We start from the raw sequence: 11,314 nt of genomic DNA on the forward strand, positions 1-11,314 counted from the left end.
CAAGGTCGAGAGTAGTGGCAGTGTTCATTGCCCTACACCTTCACCTACCTTGGATACTATTAATCTTTAATATTTTTATCTATCTGATAGCAGAAAAACCAGATTTTATTGCGGTTTTAATGAGATTTTTTAAATTAGTGAGAACCGCTGCCTTGTTTTGTTTGTTCTTGGTTTTGGTGAGGGGGCATTGGCATTTATTCTTTTGTAAATTGCCTTTTTGTATCATTTGCTTGTTTTTAGAACTTTAATACATTGTGGATATTGGTGCTTTGTCTTTATGTGTGTTTCTACTGTTTTCTCCCAACGGTCACTTGTTTCTTAGCTTTGTTTATGGAGCAACTGCAGGTTTAAATATAGTTTGTTTTCCACCTGCTTACTGTTTATGATCTGGATCATCCTGAGGGTGTGTGTGGCAAATCCCAGGTTCAAACTAGTTGGAGTGGGGAGCAGCAGGCTAGGTGGGGTGGGCGGCTGGCCCCCTAGACTCTCTCTGGGATACAAGCACCAGAACATTGGGTCAGCACTGGGCCCTGGGCCTTGAGTTTTCCACATGGCTGCCTCCACCTCCCTTTCCAGGTCTTCCCAGTGCCGCCAGGGCCCCCCTGTCAGTGAGGAGAGTCTTTCCACACAGCCCCGGGGCTAGGCAGGGGTCAGGGTGAGTCGGGGCCAGTGTTGATGGGGCAATAGAGGAAAGGAAAGTTAAAGAGCAAGGACTAAGCAGCCCAACCATCCACATTCAAATGCTGAGCATTACAAGTACAGTAGCCATCTTAGTCTGCTCAGGATGCCAGAACAAAATATCACAGACTGGGTGGCTAAAACAACAGAAATTTTTTCTCACAGTTCTGGAGGCTGGAATGTCCAAGATCAAGGTGCTGGCAAGGTGCGTCTCCCTAGGAGGACTCTTCTTTTGGCTTGTAGGTGGCCTCCCCCTTGCTGTGTGCTCATGTGGCCTTTCCTCAGTGTGTGTGCATGAAAAGAGAGAGCGAGCAGACTCTCTGGTCTCTAAGGGTGCTGGTTTCATCAGACTAGGGCCCCAACTCATGACCTTATGTAACCCTAATTACATTCCAAAGGCCCCATCTCCAAATACCATCACACTGGGGGTTAGTCTTTCAACGTATGAATTTTAAGGAGTTTAACAAACATTTAAGGAATTTAACAAACATTAAGTTCATAATAGTTGCTCCAAGACCGTTTCCTGGAAGTCTAACCTTAGGCAAGTTACCTAATCTCTCTGACACAATTTTTTTATCTGTAAGATGATGATAACAGCATTGACCTCATGAATTAATAGATTAATTAATAGCTATAAAACACTTAGAAAAGACTGATAGCTAACCTCCAAGATGATCCTGGATAATTCTTGCCTCCTGGTACTCACGCCCTTGTGTGGTTCCCTGCTCTTACCACCATCCCCCGCACCGCTCCCCTCAACACTGTATCTGGGTTGATCTGTGTGACCAATAGAATACAGTGGAAATGTTACTGTGAGATGTCTGAGGCTTGGTCATAAAAGACAATGCCACTCTGTTACTGATCCTTCTGCCCAGTGTCATTGGAGCTGATAGAATGAGAATGAGTTTGGTTCAGAAGCAAAGGAACGTTTTAATCTTTGATCGAAGAACAGAGGGGTGCAAGCGTGTGCTCTAGACATGCTTTCCCTGGACAGGCTGCTTCAGTGTTCTGCCAGTGGAGTTCTCACAGGGCCTGAGCTGCTAACGCTCCAGATGCCCTACTGGGTGCGGCGTCTCTGCACCCGGCCCGCTGCTGCCATCTTGAGTTGCGGTGTTGGGCACAGCACTTCTGCACATGGCCCGCCAAGCTGTAGTGTCGAGTGCAGCCATTTTGCACTAGGAACGCAGGTTTGGAGTGCCAGGTGCAAGGCCTCTGCATGCGGTGCCCTATGAGCATGTGATGCTACACTAAGCACAAAGGGAAAAAAAAATTTAGACTTTATTACCCAGATTCTATTTTTATTCCCCGGAAATTATTCATGGGCTTTGGTGGTGACAAACCCTCCTCTGTCTTTTGTCCTGCTCCTCATTCTTGAGGGGCGCTGAGGAGTAAATAAGTCCATCTTCTTCCTGCTGAGTTTAGCCCTTGTCATGACCCGGGGAGAAGAGCAGAAATTCTCCCTAGCTGCATTTAGATGTTTGATTGTCGCCAGGCCTTAGCCCACTGTTCACATCCCTGAGTGACCACCATTTGAAGTTTTATAGATTCTAACTTTTTGGAGACAAAGGACATCAGACAATTTAAGATACATGGCCCAAATATCAGCAAGAGGACAATGGTTATTGAGGGGCCCAGGAAAAGTAGAAACCAAGTGACGCAGGGAGAGTCTGTTTTACCCCACTCCTCATTTGTTTGGCTAGATCAGTCTGGCTGCCTTCTGTTAAGTTGCTTTTTTTCAGTAGGCTGTCTGCACTTTCTTCAGTCAGGCCACTTGCACTGACGTGAAAGCAACATGACGCATTGTCACGTGCACAGACCCCTCTCTGGTCGACTAACAGATAATCTTGGGCAATTCAGTTATCTAGGACTGTACTGGCCAGTGTGCCAACAGATTTTTGTATGGGATTTAAAAGTTTAGCCTGTTCCACATGTCACCCATGATCCAGTTGCTGTCCACGGAGCCTTTGAAGAGGAGGTTGACCTTGGGCAGGTCCAAATGGTACCCAAAGGAGACACTTGTGTCCTGCATCCTTGTGCTGGCCTCAAACTTCACACCCACCTGCAGCTGGTCGCTGGCTTTGTGGTAGTACGTGGCATGCATGCCCACCTGACCCAGCGTTACTGTTGCCACCCAGTTGTTCAATGTATATTTCCCAGCTAGTGACATAACAGTGCTTTCTTCCCCAGGCCGCCGGTGGTAGACCAGCTCTCCGCCCAGGGCCAGACACGGTGTGATGCTCTGGAGGTAGTGGGCCACGAGGATTCCTGAACCCACCAGGATGTCTGGGTTCCCCAAGGTGACAGCTGCCATGAAGTCAGAACCCTGGTATTCCCTGTCTACCTGCCAGTTCACAAACTTCAACTGCTTCGTCTGGATGGCCATCTTTGATCTGAGGCCTGGGCCCAGCTGGTGAATGACCTGAGTGTTGAGGCTGCCACTATTACCCATGTCACCCACCAGAACGGGGAATGCCTCTGTGGGACTCAGTTGCTTTGTCCCCACATACGTGACCCCGAAGTGGTAGTTGGACTACCCGATTGTGCTGAGGGCTACTGTGTGGTTCACCTGGAAATGATTACTCAACCCTTTGTTGATTGTGAGCTTGACACCTTCCATCTGAATAGGAAACAGCTCCTTGCACTTCTGGTGGCACTCCTCAAACGTGCCCGGACTGAGCAGGCAGCCACAGGCCCCATCATCCGCGGTCGCTCCAGAGCTGGCAGCCTCAGTCCCGGGGGTCCGTTCGGAGCCTCGACTTGTGCCAGCCCCAGCGCCCAGGCCGTCCCCCGGGTGGTGGCAGCGTGAAGCCCGGAGGAGAGGGCGGAGGCGGTGGCAGTCCCAAGGAGGGAGGCACAGGCTGCGGAGGCGGCGGCCCTGCGGGCAGCAAGTTAGCACCCAACACGTTCCCCATGGTTGCCTGCGGCAGCACCTCCTTCGGGTCTGGGCTTCGCTCCCACCCCGTGTGCCACGCACAACCAAACCCGCTGCTGCCGCCGCCGCCGCCACCGCCACCGCCACCGCCACCGTCGCCCACATGTCAAATTTGTTCTCATAGTTTGAAGTCGAGGCTAGTCTCACTGGCCACTGTCTCCACTGTGGCTGTTATGTTTTTTATGGTGACAGTTTATATATGGTTCCCCCGGCCAGGGTCCTTAGCGCCCTATGAGTGCAATGACTCCTGCGATTATTGTCTTGGTGGCTCTTTTGGAGCATTGTGGCTTCTTCCTAGGGGTCATGGACCAATCGTAAACCCTAATTAAGTTTGGATCTGGCCCCACAGTTCTTAAGGTGACATATCCCCTCACCTAGGCCCTGTCTAAGCATTGGATGCCCTGTCTCTCTCTGAGTTTGGGGCTCACCCAAGAACATGTTTCCTCTTTGTAAGCACGCCAACCCTGTCCTATTGGCTTGAAACCTGGAAGGGTCGATGCTCTGGTTTCCCATCCATGTAAATATGTCTAGGCTCCTATTGGGGCACCCAGATACCAAACTCAACTGTGTTTTCCCTCGTTGGGCTGCCTGAGTCACATATTGTTGGTGCTGTTGGTCCATATGTGTCACAACTAGGACTAGCTGTGACTTCAACTTGTTTACAGTTTATCATCTTCTGGGAAGAGGGTGGTATTTAGTGCTTCCTTCTTGGTTATTGGATTTCCTCTTAAATATGTCTGACGGTCTTTTCATGTTTCAGGTTGGGCATAACAGATCCAACAATCAGTGAAGTTCCATCCTTCCTGAATATCTCTGGTCACATTATAAAAGAAATTTGTTTGACAGTGGGGAGGAATGTTTCAATTCCCAAGACGGGCAGTATAAATTGGAAGTATAGAGCCCTCATTTTGCAAGCATAGGGGTGAAGGTGTCCAGGGTTAGGGGGAAGGGGCACAAAGAAGACTCAGAACAATGACAGCAGTTACCAGGGTATCCTGCAGGCTGTCGGTTTTCCAGGTTTTTAGATATACCCAGTCTCCTGGCTGGAAGGGATGTAGGGCCAGGTCAGTGGGAGCTGGCAGCACCTGGTTACCATATTCCATGAGAGCTTTCATGGTTTCTCCCACCTAGAGGGCACACCTGAGTTGTTTCATTTCAAGGGGGTTAAGGCTTGGGCAATGGATCTACCATACATAAGTTCAATGCACCTTAACTTTATCCATTGCGGCTAACCACATTTGGAGCAGGGCAATCAGAAGCAACTTAATCCAGTTTTCTTGAGTTTCCTGACATAGCTTGGCTAAGGCCAGTTTCAAGTTTTGATTAGTTCTCTCTACTTTCCGTGACGATTGGGTCTCCAGGCTGAGTGCAAGGTCCCTTTTATTCCCAGGGCACTTGTTATCCCCTTCATCACTCGAGACACAAATGCAGAACCATTATCGCTTTGAAGGGATCCTGGGAGCCCAAGCCTGGGGATTATTTTTTAGTAATGCCTTAGCCACTTCAGCTACCATTTCAGTTCTAGCAGGAACTCTTCTGTCCACCCCAAAAATGTGTCTAATAGCATCAAGAGATGGATGAAATTACTAAGTACGCTCCTCCTGACAGTGAAATCAATCTACCAATCTCCCCCAGGATATGTCCCTCTAGTCTGAATGGGTCTTATCTAGGGACCTCTGGGGGGTCTGGTGTTGGGGTTATTTATTGTGCAAATGGGTCATGTCTCAACTGTCTGACTGATTATACTTTCCATGCTAGAAATTACCATGACTTCAACCAGCCATTTATAAAGGACTTCCCACCTCTAGTGAGTTCCGTGATGAGCCTCCCTGATGGCTTAACAAGCTGCAATTTGGGGAAAGAAGCATTGCCCATGTTTGTTAACTAGCCACCCATGGCCTCCTAGATCTCTGTTGAAAGCCCTGGGCTTTGTCTAATTCTTCCTTTGTGTAGACTGGGGAATAATTGGATGGATCTGAAGCTATGAGAGGTAGTTGCCAAGTTACTGGTTCTAGGGCTGCCCTTTTGGTGATTGCATTTGCCTTGTTTCCCTTTATTATCTCTGCATCCCTCTTTGGTGACCCCTACAGTGAATCACTGCCACCTTTTTGGGAAGATCTTCTGCTTCTAAGAGCTTCAGTATGTTTCACCTGTTTATCCTCTGCAGTAAACTTACCTTTTTTCTTCCAAACAGTCCAATGCATGTCTATGTAGGATGGTATACACACGCTGGGAATCTGTGTTAACATTTAAGATCTTCCCTGTGCCAAGCTCTAAGGCTCAGGTGAGGACTATCAGCTTGGCCTTTTGGGCAAGTGCTTGAGGGTTGGCTCTGTGCCTCTGTGACTTGGGTCTGGAAGGTTACTGTGTATCCCATCAGCTTTTCCCCCTCTCTGCTCCTGTCTGTGAACCATATCCTTTTCAGCTCACTTCCTAGGTCAGGGTGACTGGACTAGATCGTGTCTATCGTTTCTATACAATCATGCTCCAGGGCCCGTTAGCAGACCGTCATCCAGAACCCTAGACTTTCCAGGCTGGAAAGACCAAGAGATATAATTTGTCTACCTAACTCTCATTTTAGAGATGAGAAAATTCAGATACAGAGGTTAAATAATGTGCTCAAGGTAACAAAACTAATATGTAGAGGAGCCTAAACTTGAACTCAGATCCATTAGTGCCTGGCAGACCCAGAACTGCCAAAGCAGTACTGAAGAAAAAGAACAAAGCTGTAGGAATAACTCTCCCAGACTTCAGATAATACTACAGAGATATAGTAATCAAAACAGTGTGGTATTGGCACAAAAACAGACATATGGATCAATGGAACAGACTAGAGACCCCAGAAATAAACCCACAGACCTATGGTCAATTAATCTTCAACAAAGGAGGCAAGAATATACAATGGAGAAAAGACAGTCTCTTCAGCAAATGGTGTTGAGAAAACTGGACAGTGGCATGCAAATCAATGATGTTAGAACACTTCCTCACCCCATGCACAAAAATAAACTCAAAATGGCTTAAAGACTATAAACCTCCTAGGAGAAAACATAGGCAAAACATCTGATATCAATCTTAGCCATGTTATCCTAGGGCAGTCTACTCATTAGTCCCTGGCAGCCTCTTCCTTGTTGCTCTACACTCTCAGGGCCTTCTAGTAAGGGTTTATTGCATCTCACTGTTTATAAAGCACTTTTGATACTTTAGTTCAGGGTCATCTATGTAGCGCCCCTTCCAGACCTTATTGGCACCTCATGTCCCCCAGGGCAGTCCCTTTCTCTAAATGCCACCCACTACCCAGAGCCCTTGTAGCTGCCCACAATGGTCATCTGGATCTGGGGACGGAGGGAAGAGGCCTATAGGGCTTCCAGCCCTGAATAGTGAGATCCCGGGATGCTCTACGCCCCTTCCGTGGCACTTGGGCAGGCCCAGTAGGCTTTGCCCTGGCACCTGGGGCACTGAATCATGCCCTAGACCCTGTGGACCTGCCTCTGGCAACTGCTCTGGCTTTAGCCTCTAGGTCAGATGACCTATTGGTTTGATCCTGTGATTTGGGATGATTCTTCGATGAGGGTGACATCGAAGCATGTGACAGGGATCTCAAATCATAAGAAAAACAGTCCCCACCCCACTCCCCTTTCTGAGGGTACCCCCAGGCACCACAGAGGCTCATGGGGGAAATCTAGAGGAAGGGGCAGGGCAGACCCCACCCTCCAGGGAAGGTCATGGGGGCTGCGGAGGAGAACAGCATGCACGTGGAAAGGATTTGTTCTGTGATGCACCAAGAAAACATCTAAGCAAGCCCAAACTATGCGAAAATGAAAGGGGAGATGGAGGGTGGTTTCCTCTCCAGCATCACTACCCTCAGGCCTGCGTCATCCCTCCAGGGAGCAGTTCCTTCAAGAAACCTGCCACTGGGGAGGGGCAAGGACCTTCGGGGATCATCTCTTATGGTTGCTCTATTTGGCAGAAGAAGATACTGGAGGTGGGTGTGGCTTACTGGGCATCATATTGCTTGTCTCTGGCAGAGCGGAAAATGGAGCCCAGGTATCTGGGCCCCAGGTCAGGGTTTTCTCCCCCAACCAAGTGGCCTCAAAATCTCAGGTTTCTGGAAAGCACCTCTGCCCCACCACTTCTAGTGACAATCAGAAAGAGCACAGACTTTGGGGTTAAACTGGCCTATTCCAGCTCCACCTAAACTAGTTGTGGGACTTGAGGCAATTCCATATACCAAGCTAAGCCTCAGTTTTTTAATCTGTAAAATGGGGATAACTATGACCTCATAATTGTGGTGAAGACTGGATGAAATGGTGCCACGGAGCTCTTAGTAGATGCCCAGTTCCTTGTAAGCACTGAATTAGTCAAAAATAGTATTATTGTTGCTCTCACCTTCCATCTATACCTTTTCTTTTCAGGCCCAGACCATTCTCCCTATTGCTTTGCCTGGCCCCTACCCAGCTGGGACCCTCCCCCGCCTCTGGCATTAAAGCTCCTCCTACTAGTAACACAGACTTTGGGGGCAGTCCCAAATGAGAAGTCTGTCTCTTAGCTGGGTGACAGTCCACAAGTCAGTTAACTTCTCTGAACTTCAGTTCCGATATGTCAAAATGAGAATCATAATACCCAGAATCAGTCTCAGACAAATCAGCGGCACAAAGAATGGTAGGGATGGCAATTGTTATAAATTAAAAGAGATTAATGAGACAAAAACAACAAAATGCCCTGTGTAGGACTGTATTTAGATCTAATTTGGATAAGCTAACTAGAAAGACATTTGTGACAATCAGCAGCCTCTTAAAACTGTCTGGGATTTAGATAATATTAAGAATTTTTTGTTAGTTTTGCTGTGATAATGGCATGGTAATTATGTAAAAAAAAATCCTTATCAGCTAGAAATGCTTACTAAAGTATTTATGGGTGAAATGACTTGATGACTAAAATTGGCTTTAAAAGATTCCAGAAAAAATAAGCTTTTTGGCGAGTATAAATGAAATTAGACTGGAAACATGTAGATAACAATTGAATCTGGGTTTGATCACATGAATTCACTATACTGTTCTACTTCTGTATGTTCGGAATTTTCATTAATAAACAGTAAAATGAAGAAGTGCAGAGACTTGCAGAGAGAGAAGCAGTAATATGTAGTAGTTATGAGCTCTGGGCTCAGGCTCAGTCTCATAGTCCATGTTTGTCTTCCTCTTGCCAGTCCATAGCTTCGTAGTATGTTCTAATAACTGGTAATAATACTGGTTTATAACTTCCTGCTCCTGGTGCTGGTTCTGCCATTCACTGTTTGGGGACTTTGGCCAAGTTTCTTAGCCTCCCTGAGCCTTTATAGCTCAGCTACAAAACAGGGAAAATCATGATCCCTGCCTCACTGAGTTATTTTGAAGACTGAACCAGAGGGACAGATGGAAGGGGCTTAGCACAATGCCTGATATGCAATAAGCACTCAGTAGATGCTTCAGTGTGAGGAGCACAGGTTTAGGAGTCAGACTACCTTGGATGTGAACCCCAGCTCGGCTCTGCCACTTTGGGCTTTGTGTCTTTGGCCAAGCCAATCAACTCTCTGAATCTCACTTCCTCCTGGGAAAAACGAAGATCATAATGGCTCCCTTGCAGGGCTGTTGTTAGGATTAAATGACAAGAAATGTTTTGGTGCCCAGCATGGCCCATGAGGGAATTTCCCTTTCTCACCCCCTGACTTTCAGCAGGGCTGGCCTTGCCAACTCCCAGGCTGGAGTCAATCCCACTGTCCATTTGCTTGGCTTTTGCACCTGGACTGCCAAGTGTGGCCGGAGAAAGTAAGCAGAGCCATGTGAGTGGCTCCTTGCAAATGGCAAATCTGTGCTGGGAAATATCAGGGAGTCTCTTCTGCTCCCAGACGGTTCTTCCACCCTTCTCCAGGGCACTTCCTCCTGTGTTTCACACTGGCTAGTCCAAACTTTTTCCACCATCTGCTCTGCTACCCTTTTCCCTGCCTCAGCATCAGAAAGTGACATCATCTTTCTCTTGACTGACTGAGGTCATCAATATAAGCACCTTTCTCTCCATCTACTAACACCTCTGATTCTCACTCATCTCCATCCTTTCTCCTCTCCTATCCATCCTTTCCCCTCTCCTATCCAACCAGCTTAAAGATTGGAGTGTCCTTCTCCTTCCCAAGGCTTTATTTAACTTATTTTTTAGTGGAGGTACTGGAGATTGAACCCAGGACCTTGCATGTGCTAAACACACATTTTGTCACTGAGCTATACCCCCACCCCCAAGGCTTTAGAAGTTACTCCATCAACCCCAATACCCCATCTCCACTGGCTGCATCATCTCAGCCAAAAAAAAAAAAAAAAAAGAAAAAAAGAAACTTGCTCAAGTACCTCAGTCTCCCCCAAGTCTGACAGTAACCCTGCTGCTTCTATGTTTAATTCACTGAATCATTTGTCCACTTATTTAAAAACATTTGCTTTTGCACCTACTGTGAGCCAGGCACTGGAGGTATGGAAATGAATAGAGACAGTTTCTGCCCTCAAAGTCTTCAAAGTCCAGAGGGAGAGTCAGACTCACAGATGGTAAGATGACAAGGGAGATGTAAAGACGGATACATGCTTGATGCAGAGATTGACTGGAAGGGCAATGGGAGGAAGGAGGAGCCATGGTCTATGCAAATGGCTGGATGGGAGTGCTGTTCACTAAGACACGGAGACAAGAAAAACAGAAGGAGGAGCTTGGGGTGGGGAAGATGGTGTATTTTGCTTGGGATATGATGAGTTTGAGGTGCTATTGGAACATCCCAGTAGAGATCCCAGCAAATCATCAGCTTAGGGGAGCAAGAGTTCTGAACTAGAATTAGAGATTTGAGAATCATGAAGGGATATAGAGTGCTCTCTGCTGCAAGTAACAGAATAATTACACTGTCATCACATTTGTTATCTCACATCTTGGATAAAGAGGCGGGCAGTTCCAGGGGTGGGTAAACTGGCAGCACAGTGGTGGGATCAGTGCCCTCAGTGCTTTCTATAGTTCCTCTTTGCCATTCTCAGGGAGCTGATTTCTTCCTCAGACTTGTCCCTTCTTGGTTGTAAGAGAGCCTCACCCTCTCACAACCTCATTCAAAGGCAAAAATGAAGCTTTGCACTTTACTTTTTAGCAGGGAGGAAATCCTTTATCTTTAGCCCATGCCCACCAGCCCTTAGGTCTCCTTGGCCATAACTATGTCACTTAGGCAAAGGAGAATGAAATTCCATGTTAGGCTGAAGCCTTTGTCTCCTGTGGTAGTGGAGAGGACCTCTTTCCTGGAGAACAGTGCTGCCTGAGGCCTGAACAAAACTGAGTAAGGAAGAAGGAATGGTTTCCTTTCAACCCTTACCCTCCTCCAGCCCCTGGATGGCCTGGCAGTGTTGACTTACAGTTCAGCACAGAAGTGAAGAGCATGGGCTCCTGAGTCAAACATATCTGGGTTTTGTCCTAGGTCTACTTCTTGTAAGCTGTGTGACTTCATAAAAGTTATTTTACCTCTCTGAGCCTGAGTTTCCTCATCTGTGGAATAGGGATACAATAGTTCTTATGTTGTTGGCTGTTGAGGTGATGAAATGAACTAATGCATATGAAGTATTTAGCAGAGTTCCCAGCACATAGTAAGTGCTCAGCAAAAACTAGCATATTGACATTTTAGGAGGACCACTATCTCTTTGAAATTACCCACCCTTTGTC

The 11,314-nt window shown here is 47.2% G+C and overlaps 1 pseudogene; it reads right to left on the minus strand.

Moving 5' to 3' along the window:
• Positions 1–1,637: 1,637 nt before the first annotated feature.
• LOC141579623 (mitochondrial import receptor subunit TOM40 homolog pseudogene) lies at positions 1,638–9,946 on the minus strand (annotated as a pseudogene).
• Between the last annotated feature and the right edge of the window lie 1,368 nt (positions 9,947–11,314).

This window comes from Camelus bactrianus, chromosome 13 (genome assembly GCF_048773025.1).
Source record: "Camelus bactrianus isolate YW-2024 breed Bactrian camel chromosome 13, ASM4877302v1, whole genome shotgun sequence".
Classification (NCBI taxonomy): Eukaryota; Metazoa; Chordata; class Mammalia; order Artiodactyla; family Camelidae; genus Camelus; species Camelus bactrianus.